This window comes from Myotis brandtii, unplaced genomic scaffold, assembly GCF_000412655.1.
Source record: "Myotis brandtii unplaced genomic scaffold, ASM41265v1 scaffold165, whole genome shotgun sequence".
Lineage (NCBI taxonomy): Eukaryota > Metazoa > Chordata > Mammalia > Chiroptera > Vespertilionidae > Myotis > Myotis brandtii.
Genome location: NW_005356042.1, coordinates 6,635,374 through 6,653,931, shown reverse-complemented (window position 1 = coordinate 6,653,931; position 18,558 = coordinate 6,635,374). Strand labels below are relative to the sequence as shown.

Genomic DNA, 18,558 nt, shown 5'->3' with positions numbered 1-18,558 from the left:
GCTGTGAGTTTTTTATTTCTGTTATTGAAATTTTTAGCTCTAAAATTTCTATATTATTATTATTTTTGTTGGTGATTACTGCAGTTATTTAATGGCACAAGTTATAGCTTGTCTAAAAAGCATGAAACAAAATACAGATCACATTCTGCATAGCATTTGTATAATTATATTGATTCACCTGGGGTGTGTCTCAATTTGTTTAGCTTAATGTTTCAAGAAAAAGAGTGGACTGCTTAGCCACGATAAATACCAGAAAAAATAATAAATATTTTTTCTTTTTTTTCTGGTCTTTTTGTTTGTTATCCAAAAAGTGCTACCATTGAAAAAAACACACACACCAATGTGACAGAGTTCTAATATATGATTTTTTTTATGGCTTCTATTTCTTTGCTGAGAACTTCTCTCTCTCTCTCTCTCTTTAAAAGTTTTTATTGATTTCAGAGAGTGGAAGGGAGAAGGAGAGAGAGACAGAAACATCAATGATGAGAGAGAATCATCGATCGGCTGCCTCCTGCACACCCCCTTCTGAGAACGGAGCCTGCAACCTGGACATGTGCCCTGATGGGAATTGAACCTCGGCCTCCTGGTTCATGGGTCAATGCTCAGCCACTGAGTCACGCCCGCTGGGCTGAGAACTCTATTTTTACTCTGTTCTGAGAGTTTACCCTCACTTCCCAGAGCATGATTCAAATGACTGCTTTGGAGGCTGTGATCATTTCAACATCTGGGTCATCTTGCGTTTGAGAGTTGTTGAGCTTTTCTTGATTCTTTGTATGTCAAGAAATTTTGGGTTGTATCCTGGACACTTTAACATCATGTTATGAACCCTGGTTTCTGCTAAATTCCTCTGGAGAACACTTCTTTCTCTGCTTTAGCAGACTACCAATTTGGTTAAGGTCAGACTGCAAAGTACTGACTTGCCTTCTGTGGGCTGTGGTCCCAAAGGCTGTTTAGTTCCAAAGCCTCTGAACTATTAATCTGGTCACTCCACATGTACGCCACCAGGGAACAGTCTGGGACATGGGTGTTGAGCTACACTGTACGTAGTTCAGTTCTCAAGACCTTTGCTTTAGGCCAATTATACACAAGTGCAGCTTGGAGATGAACCCAGGAGTTTGTCCACAGACTTAAAAAATCCCCCTTTCCAGCTCCCACCTCTCCAGATGGCCTCTTTTCCAGGTATTCCCACTAGAAAGATGGGGTGTTAGCCTACCAACACTGTCGCACAATTCTTGCAGCTGGATTTGCCTTGGGGTGAAGCGACAAGGGAAAAGAGAGAGAGAGGAATAGTGAGGAGTCCCACACGTCTTTGGGTGGCCAGGAGCCCCTTCCCTAGTCCCTCTGGTCATAAAGAAGGGCCTTCTCTCAGGTTTGGTTTTCTTTGAACTCGCACTGCCCATGGCACCCCTGTGGGAGTGCAGATCTGTGATGGGGTGTGCTCTGGGGAAGGGCCAGGACAGTGAAAAGAAAAAAGAACAGGGGATTCCCCTACTTTCTGTCTTTCAGGAGCCCGGCTTCCCGGTCCTCTGGCCAGAAAGAGAGTTTCTCTTGGGGCTTTTTCTGTTCACACCCCCGTGTTGTTTCAGGATTCAGGCTTCCCTAGAGTTAGGTTGGAAATAAGGAGGGAAAAGCTCAGGGATCTCATCGCCCTAGCAGTTGTTCTTTAATTTTTATTTCCTTACAGAATCCACCTGCTATTATTGACCTTTTCAAGTCTCACATGCGGGGAGGGGCTGTGAGACGGGGGGAGGGGGGAAGGTGAAGGGATTGAGAAGTACAGATCAGTAGTTATAGGATAGTCATGGACATGTAAAGTACAGTATAGGGAATATAGTAAAAATATTTTAATAACTATTTTTGGTGCCAGGTGAGTATTAGATATATTGAAGGGGGGGGGGCACTTTGTAAAGTATATGATTGTCTAACCACTATGCCGTACTCCTGAAACTAATACAAAATAATATTGAAATTGGAATTGAAAAAAATAGTCCTCACATAGTTGCTTCAGGTGTCTGTTCAGGCTTTGGTTATAGTCAGAGGGAGAGAGGATGGAATGTGTTTACACCATCAGGCTGGACCCAAAGTCCCAGGATATGTATCTAAAGCCACAGTAATCCAAATCCTGTTGATAACAGGGTGGGAATAAACAGACTAAGGAGAAAGAAAGAATGCAGAAATAGCTTCCTATCACATGAGAAACATCAGGGGAAGCATTTTAAGTCAGAGGGGGGACTAAATGCTGAGACAGCTGGCTGGCCATTTGGGATGAAAGTGGGGTCTATACTCTACTTCTCATATCAGAATAAATTCAGGAGACAATGAAATGTTTACATGTAAAACAAATCATAGAACCACTTGAGGGAAACTTCAGTGAGTGTTTTATAATCTTGAAATACTAAAGAAAAGGTCTGATAGGTTTGATTCCATAAAAACAAAAAACCGTACAGTAAAACAAAACAAAATGTCATTAACAAAGTTAAAAAGACAACCCGAGAAAGCATGCTTGCACATATGACAAAGAATAAAGGTATATTTTAAAAACCTATAAGATAATAAAGAAAAAGATAAATACTCTAATAGTGAGCAAAGACCATAAGCAAGGAATAAAAATAAATAAAATGGTCTGTAATTATAGTGTATGAAATAAATGCTCAACCACACTACTACTCAGGAAAATAAAAAATAAAAAAACGACTGCAAGATGCCTTTTGTTTATTGGCAAATTGGAGAGCTGCATGACAATGCTTGAGTTGCTGAGAGTGCAGAATAAGGGGACATGATCATGCAACGTTGGAGGGAGCATACGATTTCCACAACCTTTCTTGAGGGCAATTTGGGAAAATGTTCAAAAACTTCAAGTGCACATTCTTTGACACAGTAATCCTAGACCTAGAAATTTTATGCTAGTGGGTACCTGGACAAGTTCATGAAGTTATAGAGACCAGAATGATTATCACAACATTATTTAGTGTAGGGAGAAATCGGAAACAACTAAAATGTCCAATATTAGGGGACTGGTTAAATAAACTGTGGTTTATCCACACACTGGGATATTAATCAGCCTTTTTATTTTTATTTTTTTTCCCAAATATATTTTATTGATTTTCTACAGAGAGGAAGGGAGAGGGATAGAGAGCTGGAAACATCGATGAGAGAGAAACATCGACCAGCCGCCTCCTGCACATCTCCCACTGGGGATGTGCCCGCAACCCAGGTACATGCCCCTGACCGGAATCGAACCTGGGCCCCTTCAGTCCGCAGGCCGACGCTCCATCCACTGAGCCAAACCGGCTTCGGCATAATCAGCCTTTTTAAAGTATATATATCCATTCCCAACATCTTGCTGAGTAAAAAAAAAAGCAAATATAATTACTTTATTTACGTAAATTTAATCTATCTGATCTTATTTATATATCTGTCTCAATATCTATCTATCTATCTATCTATCTATCTATCTATCTATCTATCTAATCTTCCTACATACCTACCTACTTACCTACCTACCTATCTATCATTATCTGTCCCTCTAGTCTACCTAACTAATCTACCTATCTATATCCATTATAATAGCAAGGGTTTGGAAAATGTTAACCAAATGATGATGGTGTTTATATTGGGTGGTTAAGTTTCAGAAAATTTTTATTTTTTGTTCTTAATGTTTTCTATATTGTGGAGATTTCCTACAAGTATCTTTTATCTTTATAAAAATTAAAACGAATTTTAATAGGGAGTTATCCTAAAAAAAAAAAATCAATGGTGAAGTGCAGGGAAAAAAAGGAATAAGTAAATGAAAACAAGCAATTTACATGAAATTACATGGTAATTGATTTTTATGTTGTCTCAACTCCTCAAATTTTTTTTTCATTTTACAGAAAATGCTAACCTTTACTTCTCCAACAGAAGGGAGATATATTTACATCCAAATTTATTTATAGCTGCTGATTTAACATTTCAGAATTGGCAAGTTTTTGTTTTTATAAGGTTAACATTTATCAGTTAAAAAGTACATCTAATCTATTTCTTCCTGTCGCTGAAAATGACTTTCATGTTTTTGATGAAAAAATATACATAACATAAAATGTAGCATTTTAACCATTTTCAAGTGCACAGTTGAGCAGCATGGAGCGCATTCGCATTGTTGTGCAACCATCACCACCATCCAGCTGCAGAATTTATCTTCCCAAACTGGAACTCTGTTTCCATCAATCACGAAGACATATGCATACAACGTTAACCCTGTGAGGTAGTGGCAGGGAAAAACTTCAATAAATGACAATACACAAAGGCTTGACGGCAGAGCCATAACTTGTAAACAAATAATTTCGGTTCTTCTCCAATGTAAGAAAAACTATAACCTGCTTGTCAAGCCCTTGGGAACTGGAGTGTAGCACTTTGTCTTTTCCTAACACACAGTTATGCCTGTTTGGTCATGTGACTCTGAAGGAAGCACATTCTCCTGGGCCAGCCCTGGGGTGTGCAGGAAGGAGCCCAGTTCCTGCAGCCGCAGTCCCTGTCCGAGAGGTCAGCGTGTTTGGAGCAGTATTTTTGAGAAGTAACAAAGAGTGTCACATGTTATTACCCCAAACCAGTATAGACCAGATTTCAAAACATGACCCTGGAGATTCCCCCACCAACACCATGCAACCTCCCCCGGCCTCCTCCTAGTGGTCTTCTGGGAGGTAGTTTTGCATCCTCGATGACAGGCCTGGCAATTATAATAGCAGTTTTTCTAAGGGAGGAATTTGAAACCAGCATCCTCGACACAATAAATACTAAATTGTAAATGAATTAAAGTTTTCTAAGAGGGAGTGAAGATGGGATATAAATTGAATGAGACACTAAAAGATTGTAAAGTATGACAGAGTGTCTTGGGATTAGTGACAGAGCAAAATCGAATGAACAGTAAATGATTGTGAGGGGTAGGGCCACATTCTTAAATCGCGGCTTTCATAATAGTTGCAAATATCCCTTGCTTTCTCCTGGGGTTGAGGATGGCCCCTGGCCCCAATCACTTCTGGGCAATCCCAGGGTATGCTTTTCTATTCCTTGCTAGAGCACAGGCCCACTGCCCTCTCTGTTCCCGGATGGTGTCCACAGTGGAACGGAGATGCAGCACGTGCCCCTCAGGGCAGGCTCAATGGGGGTACGTTTCAGGTGATTGGAAGGATCTTGGCTTGAACTTACGTAGAAAACCAGCATGTTTTACCTCTATTAGTAATTCAAGTGCTGATGGCTTATAAAAGGCATCTATAAAAATTGATCATGTTGTATGGATCATAACCTTTCTTTTCTTATAAAATGTCCGTAGATGTCATGGGGAAGAAGACCAAGAATCCCAAAATTTCCGTGTCTTTATTTTATAGCAGATGTCACGAGGCAAATTAGGGGCGTGATCACGTTGTTTACAGCATTCTCGTGAGTTTCAACCTCACTTAACTACATGCACCCGAACTCTATCACAAGGCACGTGGGGCTACGTGTTCGGACCATAGGTTTAAGCTTACAACCACAGTCGTAACCGCGCCCCACACTCTATTAGTAATTCAAATGCTGATGGCTTATAAAAGGCATCTATAAAAATTGATCATGTTGTATGGATCATAACCTTTCTTTTCTTATAAAATGTCCGTAGATGTCATGGGGAAGAAGACCAAGAATCCCAAAATTTCCCTAATGATTGCTTTATTACTCCCTGAAAAGACCCAGTTTCCTGGGATGATTGGAGCCAGTTCCCAGAGTATAATTTGAAGGGTGACAAAAGGTCTCTCACTACCCCAGAATACTTTCCTAAATTGATCAGCTGTGGTCTTGTCCCCACCCATATCCATTTGTTTGGTTCAAGGCATTAGAGGCCTCTGCTGAAAAGACAAACTTTTATTGTCGTTTGGGAGGGTAACCTGCTAAGCAGTAAGATAGAGGGCTTTGGGCTCTGACCACCCTGGGTTCCTATCTGGCTCTGCCACTTCCGTACTGTATGACATTGAACTACTTACTTTTCTCTGCAAAATCTCAGTTTTCTCATCTGAAATACGGGGTAGCACTGACCTCACAGGGTTGCTGTGAGGATTAGATGAGCTAATCCATAGATCAGCACTGTCCAGTTGAAATACAATGCGATACCACAGTCTAATTCTAAAACTTCTAGAAGCCACATTAAAAAGAAACAGGTGAGCCCGGCCGGTGTGCTTGGTGGTTGGCCCCAAGAGGTCACTGGTTCCATTACTGGTCAGGGCACACACCCGGGTTTGGGGTTTGATCCCCAATAGGGGGCGTGCAAGAGGCAGCTGATCAATGTTTCTCTCTCATTGATGTTTCTATCTCTCTATCCCTCTCCTTTCCTCTCTTTCTCAAATCAGTTTAAAAACCCATTTTTTAAAAAGAAACAGGTGAAATTAATTTTAATATATTTCATTTACCCCCAAAGAATCATAAAATTAGCAATTCAACATGTAATAAATACAAAATTGAGATATTTAAAAAATTTTAAATCTTTATTGTTGAGAGTATTACAGATGTCCCCTTCCTCCCCCCCCCCATTGCATTGAGATATTTTACTTTTTTCCTCTCATATTAAGTCTTCAAAATTTGGTGTATTTTACCCTATAGAGCCTCTCATTTCATACCAGCTACATTTCAAATACTCAGTGGCCACATGTGGCCAGTGGCTGCCATATTAAATAGAGCAGTAGACAGGGCCTGGCATGAAGGGAGTGTTCAGTACTTGGTGCTCTGTGGACTGTTTTTGGCACTTCCTATGTGAATTTGCCAGCTCCAAGTGGCCAAGCAGTCAACACTCTCCCAATGGAATGTTACCTGTGTCAGTTTCCTAATGTTATGTAGCAAGTTGCCACAAGCTTAGTGGCTTCAAAAGCACCCGTTTGTCATCTCACTGTTTTGTAGCTCAGAAGTTCATGTGGACTCAACCAGGTTCTCTGCTCAGGGTCTTACTGACTGCAGTAAAGGCGTTGTAGGGCTGCATTCTCATTTGAGGGTTTGACTGGGCAACACTGCTTCTATGCTCATTCAGGTCGTTGGCAGAATTCAGGTCTTGTGGTTGTAGGACTGAAATTCTTCATTTCCTTGAGGAATATCATCAAGGACTGTGGGGGAGCACGGGACTTGGTTGGAAAGTTTGTAAGGAGGATTCTCCGAAAGGTTGGGGGCCTCTTAGGGGGACCTTGCCTAAGGCGGCAGCCCCTGCCTTGCCTTTTCCAAAAAAGTCCGAGCCCCTGGGTGTTTTGCTGGAATCTCTATGTTTAGTCTTTTAGATCCAACCTTGTAGAAGCATGTGCTTTCTCAAGGATATTTACCCTGCTGATTGTATCTAGAGGTTAATTTTAGTTCAAGCTGTTGTTACAATAAAAGCCTAACGAGGCAGGCAATCCATTTGACTGGGCAACACTGCTTCTATGCTCATTCAGGTCATTGGCAGAATTCAGGTCCTTGTGGTTGTAGGACTGAAGTTCCTCATTTCCTTGAGGGATATCATCGAGGACTGTGGGGGAGCACAGGACTTGGTTGGAAAGTTTGTAAGGAGGATTCTCTGAAAGGTCGGGGGCCTCTTAGGGGGACCTTGCCAAAGGCGGCAGTCCCTGCCTTGACTTTTCCAAGCAAGTCTGAGCCCCTGGGTGTTTTGCTGGAATCTCTATGTTTAGTCTTTTAGATCCAACCTTGTAGAAGCATGTGCTTTCTCAAGGATATTTACCCTGCTGATTGTATCTAGAGGTTAATTTTAGTTCAAGCTGTTGTTACAATAAAAGCCTAACGAGGCAGGCAATCCAGGCTGTTTTGGTGCCACCTGCCAAACAGCCCCTTAGCCCTCTCTTTCACAGAAACATGTGTCAGAGTAATCTATTCATCCATTGCTCAGGGTCTGCTGACCAGTCTCGGCAGAGGACCAGTCTTTTATCTTAGAGGCCACCCACATTCCATCTCATGCTTTCCATGTGGTCTCATCATGCTTTAACTCTCTGACTTTCCTGTCTGCTACCACTTAGAGAAAACTTTGCTTTTAAAGGGCTCATGTGATTAGATTAGATGCACACAGATAATCTTCCTTTTGATTCACTGAACTGCTGAGTAACTGATGAGTAACCTAAAGTACACCTGCAAAATCCCTTTTGCCATGTAACATAACATGATCAGGTGTGATATCTCATCACCTTCAGAGTCGCAGGAATTAGGGTGGGGAATCTTGAAGGCCATTTATGAGTTCCGTTCACCTTATTACTCCAAGTAGGGGTGGTGGAGGCATGAGGCTCTCTTGTCTACCTGGTTTGGATGCCACAGTAAGGTTTAGGGGGCTGTTTGAGGCCATGGCTCTGGGTAAAGGCATCTGTAGATCCTGCACTTCCATTTGATCTAGTGCTGGTTCTGGTGATTGCTCCTGGGCATTCCCTCTTTTTCTCTGAAATAATGATCTTCCCAATATTTGACCAAGGCTAATTGGAGATTGGTCCTCCTGTTAAGTACATAGATAAGAGGATACTGTGATCTAATGCTAACATTTTTGTGTGTCATTTTGGCAATTGTAGGGCAATATTACCGTGAATGTTTTGGGAGCAAAACCAGTATTTGTCAAAAGGCTTCCCGATTGTGAGGGTTGGATCCCACTGAGAGGAGAGGAAACTGATCCACAGAAGCAGTGCAGACTCCCTCGAGGCATGGCTCAAACGAGCAGATCCTTGTTGGAGGACCACCTGGGCCTTTTAAAGAGCCCGAGGTCAGTGTGCCCACTCCCTGAAATAAATGTGGTGTGATGCTTTGTGCCTTTTATACACAAGTTGAATAGAAGATTCTACCAGAAATGTTTTGTATTCTTTTACCTCTGTTAAAAGTCAGGGCTCTTTTAAAAGTTTGGGGCTTTACATTTCATGTTAGTCACTTGGCACTGGTGCTAGGCATTGTGTTATCGTCTGAATTTCCTCGGAAAGGAGCCTCAGGGTGTACTGTGTCTATGGCAGAAGGCACAAATAAATGGCCATGAGTGACAGATGGCCCCTCCCTGGCCAGATACATGGCTAGATCCATGGAAGTGGCTCGATAGGTGGGAGTCACTGAATTAGCAGGGTTCCTGGGGTGTCTTCTGCTATCAGATAGGGATAAGCACCAAGAAATCCTAGTGGGATCCCCTAGAAGTTTCTCCTAGCTCTTCACTGGGGCCAATGGTTTCTTTTCAATCCTGTACATTCCATTATATGCATTTCAAAAACATTATTCTTGACAAGGGGCGCAGTTCCATTATATGCATTTCAAAAACATTATTCTTGACAAGAATAATGTCAAGAGCCTCACCAGATTGCCAAAGAAGTCTGCCAAAGGCGTTTCCATGGCTGCTCTAACACATTGCCCAAAACCAGGGGGCTTAAAACAACGGAAATCCATCTCTCACGCCTCTGGAGGCCAGAAGTCTGAAATCAAGGCATCAGCAGGCTCTGGAGGGAGATCCGTTCTGTGCCTCTCTCCCAACTTCCGGTGGTTCCCGCCACCTGGAGTGCGACTTGGCTCGGGCTGCATTCACTCGCATCTCCACCTCCGTCTGCACATGACCTTCTTGTGTGTCTCCGTCCTCTTCTTATAAAGACGCCCTAAATCCAGGATGATCTCATCTTGAGGTTCTTAACTTAATTACATTTCCAAAGACCCCTTTTCCAAACAAGGTCACATTCACAGGTCCTGGGCTTTAGGACATGGACATATCTCTTTGGAGGGATCATAATTCAACCTACTTTGGAGTCCAATTCAATGCAGGGGATAAACCCCACTTCCTTCCCAAAAAAGGTTAAGTGCCTTTCCCCACCCCATGACCTTCCTAGAGGATTACAGATCTTTCCTGTCAAAATCTCACTTTTTCCTGATGTCTTGCTGCTGTAACTTGCTTGCATTCCTGACTTGCAAATTGAAGATAACAATGCATCCTCTCCACCCCCACCCCCAACCCTTTAAAAAACTTCTGAACTAGATTAAGCTATGGCGAGAACTGAACAGTACTTTTTTTTTTTTTTTTAACTTTCAAGAATCATCTAAGCAGGAAACCACTGAGTGAAGATGACTGAAAGTCTCTCCCGTGTGCATTCTGCTGGTGATACTTACTGAATGCTTTCGGGCAGAGGAAACTCCCAAGTGCTTAGGGTGATGCTTCTCAGCTTTGGGCTCATGTCTCATATAATTCAGTTTCAAGGTTGACACCCACGTGCCCCTGTCCCCTGCCACTTCTCCCGAGACACTGGGAGCCGCTGCTGGGTCAGAGCTGGCTGGAGCTTTGCAGCTGACAGACCACTTTCACCCACATGACTTCATGTGGCCGAAATGCCTGTTCCCCTCCAGCTCACATGGCCGGTTTCTCTGCTCTTTAGGTCTCAACTTAAATGTCATCTCAAAGATGCCTAACCACCCTTTCTGCCCGGAGGGCTCGCCTTTTCTCTCTGGTTCCTGCTTTGTCTTTTACTGCTGGTATTGACAGAGCACGGCCACAGGCAACCTCAATGTATTTGGATGACATCATTTTAAAATTTCCTCCTGTCCAAACCAGAAGAGAGAAGTGGGAAACCTCAGGTGAAAACAGTCGTTCAATACTTAGGATACATGTAGAGTAACATTTTGGTGATTTTAGTTCATTATAATTCTTCTGAAATAGCACAGTAGCTAAAAATTGACCATTATACCGAGCGTGAAATGTTTCCATCCCCAGACCCACTACCGCTATTTTGTGCCTGTTTTTCTTCACTGCTTTTTATTGAGTTAGAATTCACACGCCGTAAAACGCACCATTTAAAAGTGTACAAGTCAGGGGATTTTAGTACCTTCACAAGGTTGGCCCAAGTGATATTTGGGGTGCTTGGCTACTGCAGAGGCAAAGAATTAAACATCCCTCCTCCCCGCAGTATGGAATCTGTGTAGTGTTTCTTTTTAAAAAATATATTTTATTGATTTTTAAAATTTTTTACAGAGAGGAAGGGAGAGGGATAGAGAGTTAGAAACATCGATGAGAGAGAAACATCGATCAGTTGCCTCCTGCACACCTCCTACTGGGGATGTGCCCGCAACCAAGGTACATGCCCTTGACGGGAATCGAACCCGGGACCCTTCAGTCCGCAGGCAGACACTCTATCCACTGAGCCAAACCGGTTAGGGCTGTGTAGTGTTTCTTAAGGTACACAGCATCGAAACCACATTTTTAAAAATGGAGGATATGAACATGAATATTTTCTGTGCAGAGCCTGTTATGAGCCTGCACGAGTCTCTGATTCGGAGACCATGTGTGAGGGATGACTGTGGGGGAGGTGCTGCCAAGCCGGACGGCCGCAGGGAGCTGGGAGCCAGGGAAGGAGAAGTGCTTCTCTGGAAACCCCCAGGTTCATGGTCAGGGACACCAGCCACCCACAGAAAACTTTTCTGAATGACATAATACATTCTTTTATCCTGTCACCAACCTGATGTGCGGATGCACAGAGGCTCCCTGCCCCACCCTCTCCCTAAGGGACACCTTCCTCTGTGTCCCAGCCCCACTCGGGTCACCCAGCACTTTACCCCAGTTCTGACGGAGGACGCCCTTCTCAGCATGGCCCCCATCCCCTTCCCAGTGTGCACCTTGCTCTCCTGTCTGTAACCTGGACACTAGCCTACTGTGACTCTGTGGTCCCCTGGCGTGCTCAGCGTGTGCAAATCACACTGCTCCTTAGCTGCACCAGGTCCATCAATTCTAAGAAACAAAACCAGGTTTCCTACCCGCCCAGGGGTCTCTGGCACGATTTCTTCTCCTGCTTGGGTCTTTTCTTCCTGTGCAAGTAAAAAACCTTTCTCAGCCTTTAGGTCCATTTCAAATGCCGCTTCCTCCAGGAAGTCTTTCCTGACTGCTTCAGTGGGGGGGGGGGGAATTCAGCGCAGGGGGTAAGCCCCACTTCCTTCACAGCAGAAAACCTGTTTTTTTTTCTTCCTCTTTTCCATGCCTGGTGGGTGGACTCTCACGGTATCTTAGTTTCTGCCTATGTACAATGGGGGTGCTGGGGTTCACCTGACAGACAGACGGGAAGCTCCAGCAAGAAGCCTGTGGGAAGGAGCTTGCGGGCTTTTCCGAAGCGCACCACGCACTGCCTTGCTGGTCTTCCCTCTGGGTTCCCACTGCGCGGGCCCTGCTCAGGTTCTTCCAGCCACATGTTAAGCTTTGAATTGCAGTGATTTGTGCACCTGTCCATCTGCCCCACCAGGCAGGCTCTGGTCCCCTGAGGAAGAAGATGTGGTTCCTCTTCTGTCTTCCTCCTGGTTATTCACCGTACACCGCTGTGTGCGTCTTCTAAACAGGTTGAAAGCCAGTCCTGGTTCTTTCCTTATCCTGGGTGCTCCACTGCAATATTTGTCTGGTCTCTGTGTTTCCCTGTGAGCGCATTGATTCTCGCCTGAGTCTCTCTCTTTTCCCCCTGGGTCCCACCTCTGAGTTCGTCCTTCATCACATTTCTGCTTTTAGTTGAAGCTATTCTGTCTGCTGGCTTGGCTCTCGGTCCCAGACACACTCCTACCCGCACATTATATGCCCTGTGGTCTACCCGCTGGGCGCCCTGGCTCTAGGTTTCCTGTATTCACTGGCTTCCAATTCTACCCCGCCCTTCTGGACCCTGAGCCTTGGCAACAGGCTTCCAAGCTTTCTGGACACCACTTCAGGGAGCCTACATGCCAACCTCCGTGTTGACCAAATGCATGTTCATGTGAACATTTCAGGGTAACAATACATACCAATGTGGTTTCTCATAAGCGGTTAAATTTTGAAGCACAAAAAAGAAGAGAATAACTCAATGAACATTACCTCCAGTTCTATTGATCTTAAAACAATAATCTGTTTTTTATGATATAAAATGTAACAGATTCAGCCAGGGCTGTTGCACTCTCCTCACAGGTGGGTCTGATTTCACTCCCTCCTCACAGGTGACGCTGCCATGCTCTAGCATCCCTGTGCCCCTTTTCATTTTATTTCTACATACGTGTGATTCAATCAACAACACGTAATCCCGGTGTGCATGCTTCCAAACTTCATCTACATGACATGATATTTGCATGTATTTAGTTTGCAACTTGCGGTTTTGACTGAAAATTACATTTTGAAGGTTTATCCTTTGAACTGCAGTATAGTATTCCCGTGTATTCCGACACCACTGCTTAGCCACTCACCTGATGATGCACCTCTAGGTTGCTTCCACACCTCCAACGTAACAGACATGGCCCGCATCCATCTTTATGCTGCATCTTTTTGAGCACATGTGTGAGGATTTCTCCAAGGTCTTTGCCTAGAAGTGGAATTCTTGACTCATCGACTATGAGTGACGTCACCCTTTTTGGACATGCACAGAGTTTTCTGATGCGGTGACATCAACGTCACTCCATCGGCCTGTTTGATGCTCCTATTTCTTTACCTTCTTGGCCCGACTTGGTACTGTTGGGCACTGAGGTCTTGGCGGCTAGGATGAGTATGAAATTCTGCCTCACAGTTTTGACTCACGGCTATTGTAGGTGAACATCTTTCTGCATGCTTATTGGATTTTGGATTTTTCTCTTCTATAAATTATCCACTTAGATAAAAATATTTAAAAACAGCTTTATTGAGATGCAACTTACATACCATACAATTCACCCACTAAAAGCATAAAATTCAAAGGCTTTTCGTATGTTCATAGAATTGTGTAACCATCACCACAGTCAATTTATTAATATTATTTATTTGTTTATTTTTCATGTGCCTCAGGCATGAAACAGCTCTGGCCACCAACACAGGCATCAAGCTAAGGACTGTACATCTGCTTTGCACCTGACTGGTAAGAGCAATGCCACCAATCAGGTGTCTCCTTGCTCATTGCCAGGGAGTAACCACAGTCAATTTTATTTCATTTTTAAATATATTTTTATTGATTTCAGAGGGTAAGGGAGAGAGAGGGAGGGATAGAAATATTAATGATGAAAGAGAATCATTGATCGGCTGCCCCTTGCACTTCCTCTACCGGGGATCAAGCCTGCAACCTGGGCATGTGCCCTGACTGGGAATCGAACTGGCGACCTCTTGGTACATGGACTGATGCTCAACCACTGAGCACACCGGCCAGGCAGAATTCTTATACTTCCTTGGTAACAGTCTATACTCTTTGTTGCATATGTCTTCTAGGCTGTGGTCTTGTTTATATTTTCTTCTTCTCATGGTATAGAAAGTTAAAATGTATAAATCATCTCCTGTATGGTTTATGCTTTTTTTGTGTGTCTTATCTAAAAAATCCTTTCCTACTTTGAGGTTAGAAAGTTATTTCCCTATATTTTCTTCTAAGGATTTTTACTTGTTGCCTTTTATAATTAGATTTTTAATCCATGGAATTTTGTTGTATGCTTGTTGTGCAACATGGAACTAATTTCTTTTTTCTTTTTTTTCCTAAATGGATAGTAAGTGTCCCTGCACCTAATGTTCCTTTACATTAACCAGCCCACTTTCCTCCCATTGACTTGTAATGGCTCCTCTCTCATACACCAAGTGTTCATATCCCCAGGGGGACAGTTGTTGGGCCGATCTTGCTGCTCCATTAGTTTCAGCCTCTTATTGTGTTACTATCACATTCTCTTAGTTCCAACAGATTTATGACAAGACTGGGCATTTGGTAAGGTAAGCCCTCGAATTATTCTTCAAAATTGTCTTGGCTCTTCTCTATGATATTGTATTTTCCAATCCATAAACATGGTAGAGTCTCTATTCAGTCACGGTTTCTTTAGTAACTTCCAAGAACTGGGCACTTTCTGGTTCATAGATCGTGCATTTTGCTATAAGCTCACAAGGTGGGAGGGGTCAAGGGTCTCTCTGGAGCCTCTTTTATACCAGAATTAATCCCATTCATGAGGGCTCTTTCTTTATGACATAATCGCCTCCCAAAGGCCTCACCTCCAAATACCATTACATTGGGCACTAGGCTTCCATAGCAGCATTCAAGGACATTTATGCATTGAAACAGCGAATAACCTAATGCAAGCAACCAAGGGGGAGAGGAAAGCATAAGAAGAGTCTTTAGGGAAAGAAATCTGACATCCACATCGTGAAAGGGTAAGCTCACCTATTCAGTGCGGGGGAGCTCCCCAGAATCCTGCTTCCCGATGAAACTATCAGGTTGTCCATTTACCTAAATCTGGAAAAGAGTCCCTGGGAATTATTCCACAAAGAGTGGATCCCAAACTTTTCAGGGCCCCAAGAGTATCCCAAAGAGCTGGAGCTGAGTGAGGAAAGAGAACTTATGCAACTCCCGGGCTTGGTGTGACCTTAGGTGACCCTCATACAAATAGAGCTTTTATTCACATTCCGGGAGCACAGCGTGAAGCAGGTGTTGTTTGCACATACCTCTAGCTTGACTCACAAGTGATGATGCATTTATTTGCATGAATGGGTGATGAAGGTAAAATGAAGAGAAAGAACAAGAAGGCTGTCAGGAAGGAAATGACTAACTCCCAAAGGAAGTTCAGCTATTTGTCCTCTCTTCAGCCCCTCCCCCACCAAGTTCCCACTTGGCTCACTTTTTTGGTTTGTAGAACAACTCTTCCTGGAGAAATTAGGCATTTATTTAGATCTAGAAGAAATTTCAGTGCCTAACTAATTCAACCCTTTACTTTTCCAGAAGAGGAAATAGAGGCGTGAGTTATATCCCTCTACTGTGGGCTGCACCTCCAATCCCTGAGTAAAGTGACGTGGAGGAGTAGAAAGAGCCTTGGGCTTAAGTCAAGAGCCATTAGTTTTCCTGACCCTTAGTTTTCCCATCTGTCAAATGGGGACAGTCATTCCTGTCCCTCCTTACAGGATTGTTTTGAGAAACAAATGAGAAGATGTGAGAGCAAGTGTTTTGTAAAAGAGAAAGCAAATTGCAGATGCAAGTTGTTACTGCAAGTCTCACTCAAGACCATACGGCGAATTAGTTCTTCCCCTTCATTCTCTGTGTTGGGTCCATAATGCAGTGCTGGGAATTAGAGGATCTTGCTTTATGTCTTGGCCTAACTCTGCCAGCTATCCTTCCTTGTATTCCTCCTGTACAGGCAGTTATGTGGCACATCACAGCCAACCATGCGATTACAGCAAAGGAAATGAGAACCCAGTGTGAATTCAGCTGCCTCAGTTCAGGAAATATTTACCCAAGACCCGTTCAGGTGACAGAAAAGTTGAACTGGACTCACAGAATCTTAAAGTTGGAAGGAACGTGGACATCACTGATTAAGTAGTGAACTCTCCCAGGTGCTGCAGGAACACTTTCTATAAAAATCTTTCACAGGTGATCAAGCTCCAGGGAGAGGCGGCTCCCCACCTTGCCAGGCACCTCATCCCATTTACAAAGGCCATTAACTCACAGCTCATTATTAAGTGGATTGAAGTCAACATGGGAGCAAATTCTGCCCATTGATGCGCAGCTGCCATATGCCACGAGAGAGTGACGTGAAGAGTGCTTACAAATAAAGGCCCTTACAGAGTCCGCGGTCTTGTTTCTCAGGTCCAGTGTAAAGGTGGAATTCTAGCATACCATTTTAAAACTCTCTTAGAATCCTCAAAATGTGTTATTTTATTTAGAGGGACATAATTATTATTGCACTATTTTTTTTTTCATGTGCCTCAGCCATACATTCGTTACAGATCAATTTGTTGCATGTCTGCAAAGATCACTGGGAGATGGATATGGGTAGACCTATTTGGGAGTATTTTGCCTTGCTGTCAAGCACACAAGTTTCTGAATGCTGCCGATTCAAATTTGTGAATAAGGGCTTCCAGTTACGCATCTTAAAATTTAAAATCACTCATCTATGCTACATATCAGAGTTTATATTTTTGGTAAACCAGTACTAGTATGTCCTAGCAATAGCCCCAAATGTTATAGATTTTTTGATCTATGCTTAGAATCCTTTTACTCTATGGAGTTCTTTCCCTAGTAATAACCATGAATAAAATGTACATTTAAAAAAACAAAAAAATAAATAAAAATTAACAAATGCTTAAGGCAATTTTTTTTCTTTTCATTAAAGTTTTATATGCTTGGACCCTCCTTGGAGGATGGTAATGAATTAGCTATATAGCACATTACAGGGGTTTTATAAATATCCACTAAATGAATGAACAATGTGTGTGTGGTGTTTTTTTTTTTTGAACAATGTGTTTAAAAGTAATGATGTTTAGTATATGCACAAACATAGACTTACCTCAGGTTTTTCATTTATCTCTCTAGAGTAAAGAAATAGATTGGGGCAATATTGGCAACTAGTACATTATCGTCTAAATCCACCTTGAACACCTAGAGCAATTAATTCAGTAAAAGAGAAACTACACCTATGCAAATAGGGTCAAAGTTCACACCTTTAGAATAGATAGGTTTTACCCAGTTTCTGAATATTTTCCTTTCCAAGGCTCTTGAGTCAGCCCTAATTCACCACCTTGAAAAATAATCTCCTTTATATTAAAAGATAGCATCTTAACATGAAAATATGGACACACACACACACACACACACACACACACACACACACACATCCTGTGTGTTTAACTGCCTGATAAGCTGTAGCCATTTGTTCGGTGTTGAGTAAACTAATGAATGAATCTTTTCCTTATTTGCCAAGATAAACTGCCAGCTTTCCAGTACAAATTGTTTTTCCCAGGTAAATCATATACCTTCCTGCACCTGTGGGCCCAGGGCTGCCCATGCATGTAATTGGGTCTCAGTTCCTGACCTCGGGAAGGAGTATTAGGAATCTTTGCTTGAGCCAATGTCTTTGTCAGTTGCCCTCAAGTTGTCAGTTGCCATTGTTTTCATTTTTGTTGTATAAACCTTAAGTGAACAGCAGCAGGATGACTGTTCCACATATGCACACCATGCATATACCTCCAGATTAAGATGTAGAACTTTCCAGCCCTGGGAAGCTCCCTGGTGGTTCATCCCATCAATCCTCCCTCCCCTCCCCATTCCTGGAAATGACCTCTATTCTGACCTCTGTCACCTGGTTTACCTGTTCTTGAACTTTGTGTAAATGAAGTCAGACTCCCAGGTGTTCTTTTGTGTCAGCTCCTTTCACTCAGCGTGATGTCTGTGAGCTTCATCCTTGTGGTGGAGTGCAGCCATGATGCACTTTCTATTGTTAGGTAGCATTTCATTGCATGGATGGAGCACAGTTGGTTTACCTGGCCTCCAGTTGATTGATATTTGGGCTGTTTCCAGGACAACATTTGGGGTAATTAGGAGTAACGCGGCAATTAAGTTTCTTGAATGTGTGTTTTAGGGGACCCCATGCACTCATTTCTTTGGAGATTTAGGAGAGCAAGTTCTAGAGTTAGGAGAGGCATAGGTTTATCCTATCTTTTCCAAAGCAATTGTACCAATTTGCTCTCCAACTAGCAGTGAATGAAAGTTCGAATTATTTCACATCTTTTCCAATATATAATATGGTCAGTCTTTTTTGTTTTGTTAATCCTCACCTGAGGATATTTTTCCATTGATTTTTATTTTTATTTTTATTTTTTTAAATTGTTTTATTGCTTAAAGTATTACAAAGAGTATTACATATGTCTCCTTTTTT

General features: G+C 42.7%; 1 protein-coding gene across 1 annotated transcript in view; it reads left to right on the top strand.

Moving 5' to 3' along the window:
* Positions 1-18,558, top strand: part of IRF8 (interferon regulatory factor 8) — a 79,272-nt gene that overhangs the window by 33,077 nt on the left and 27,637 nt on the right. The window lies entirely within an intron of this gene.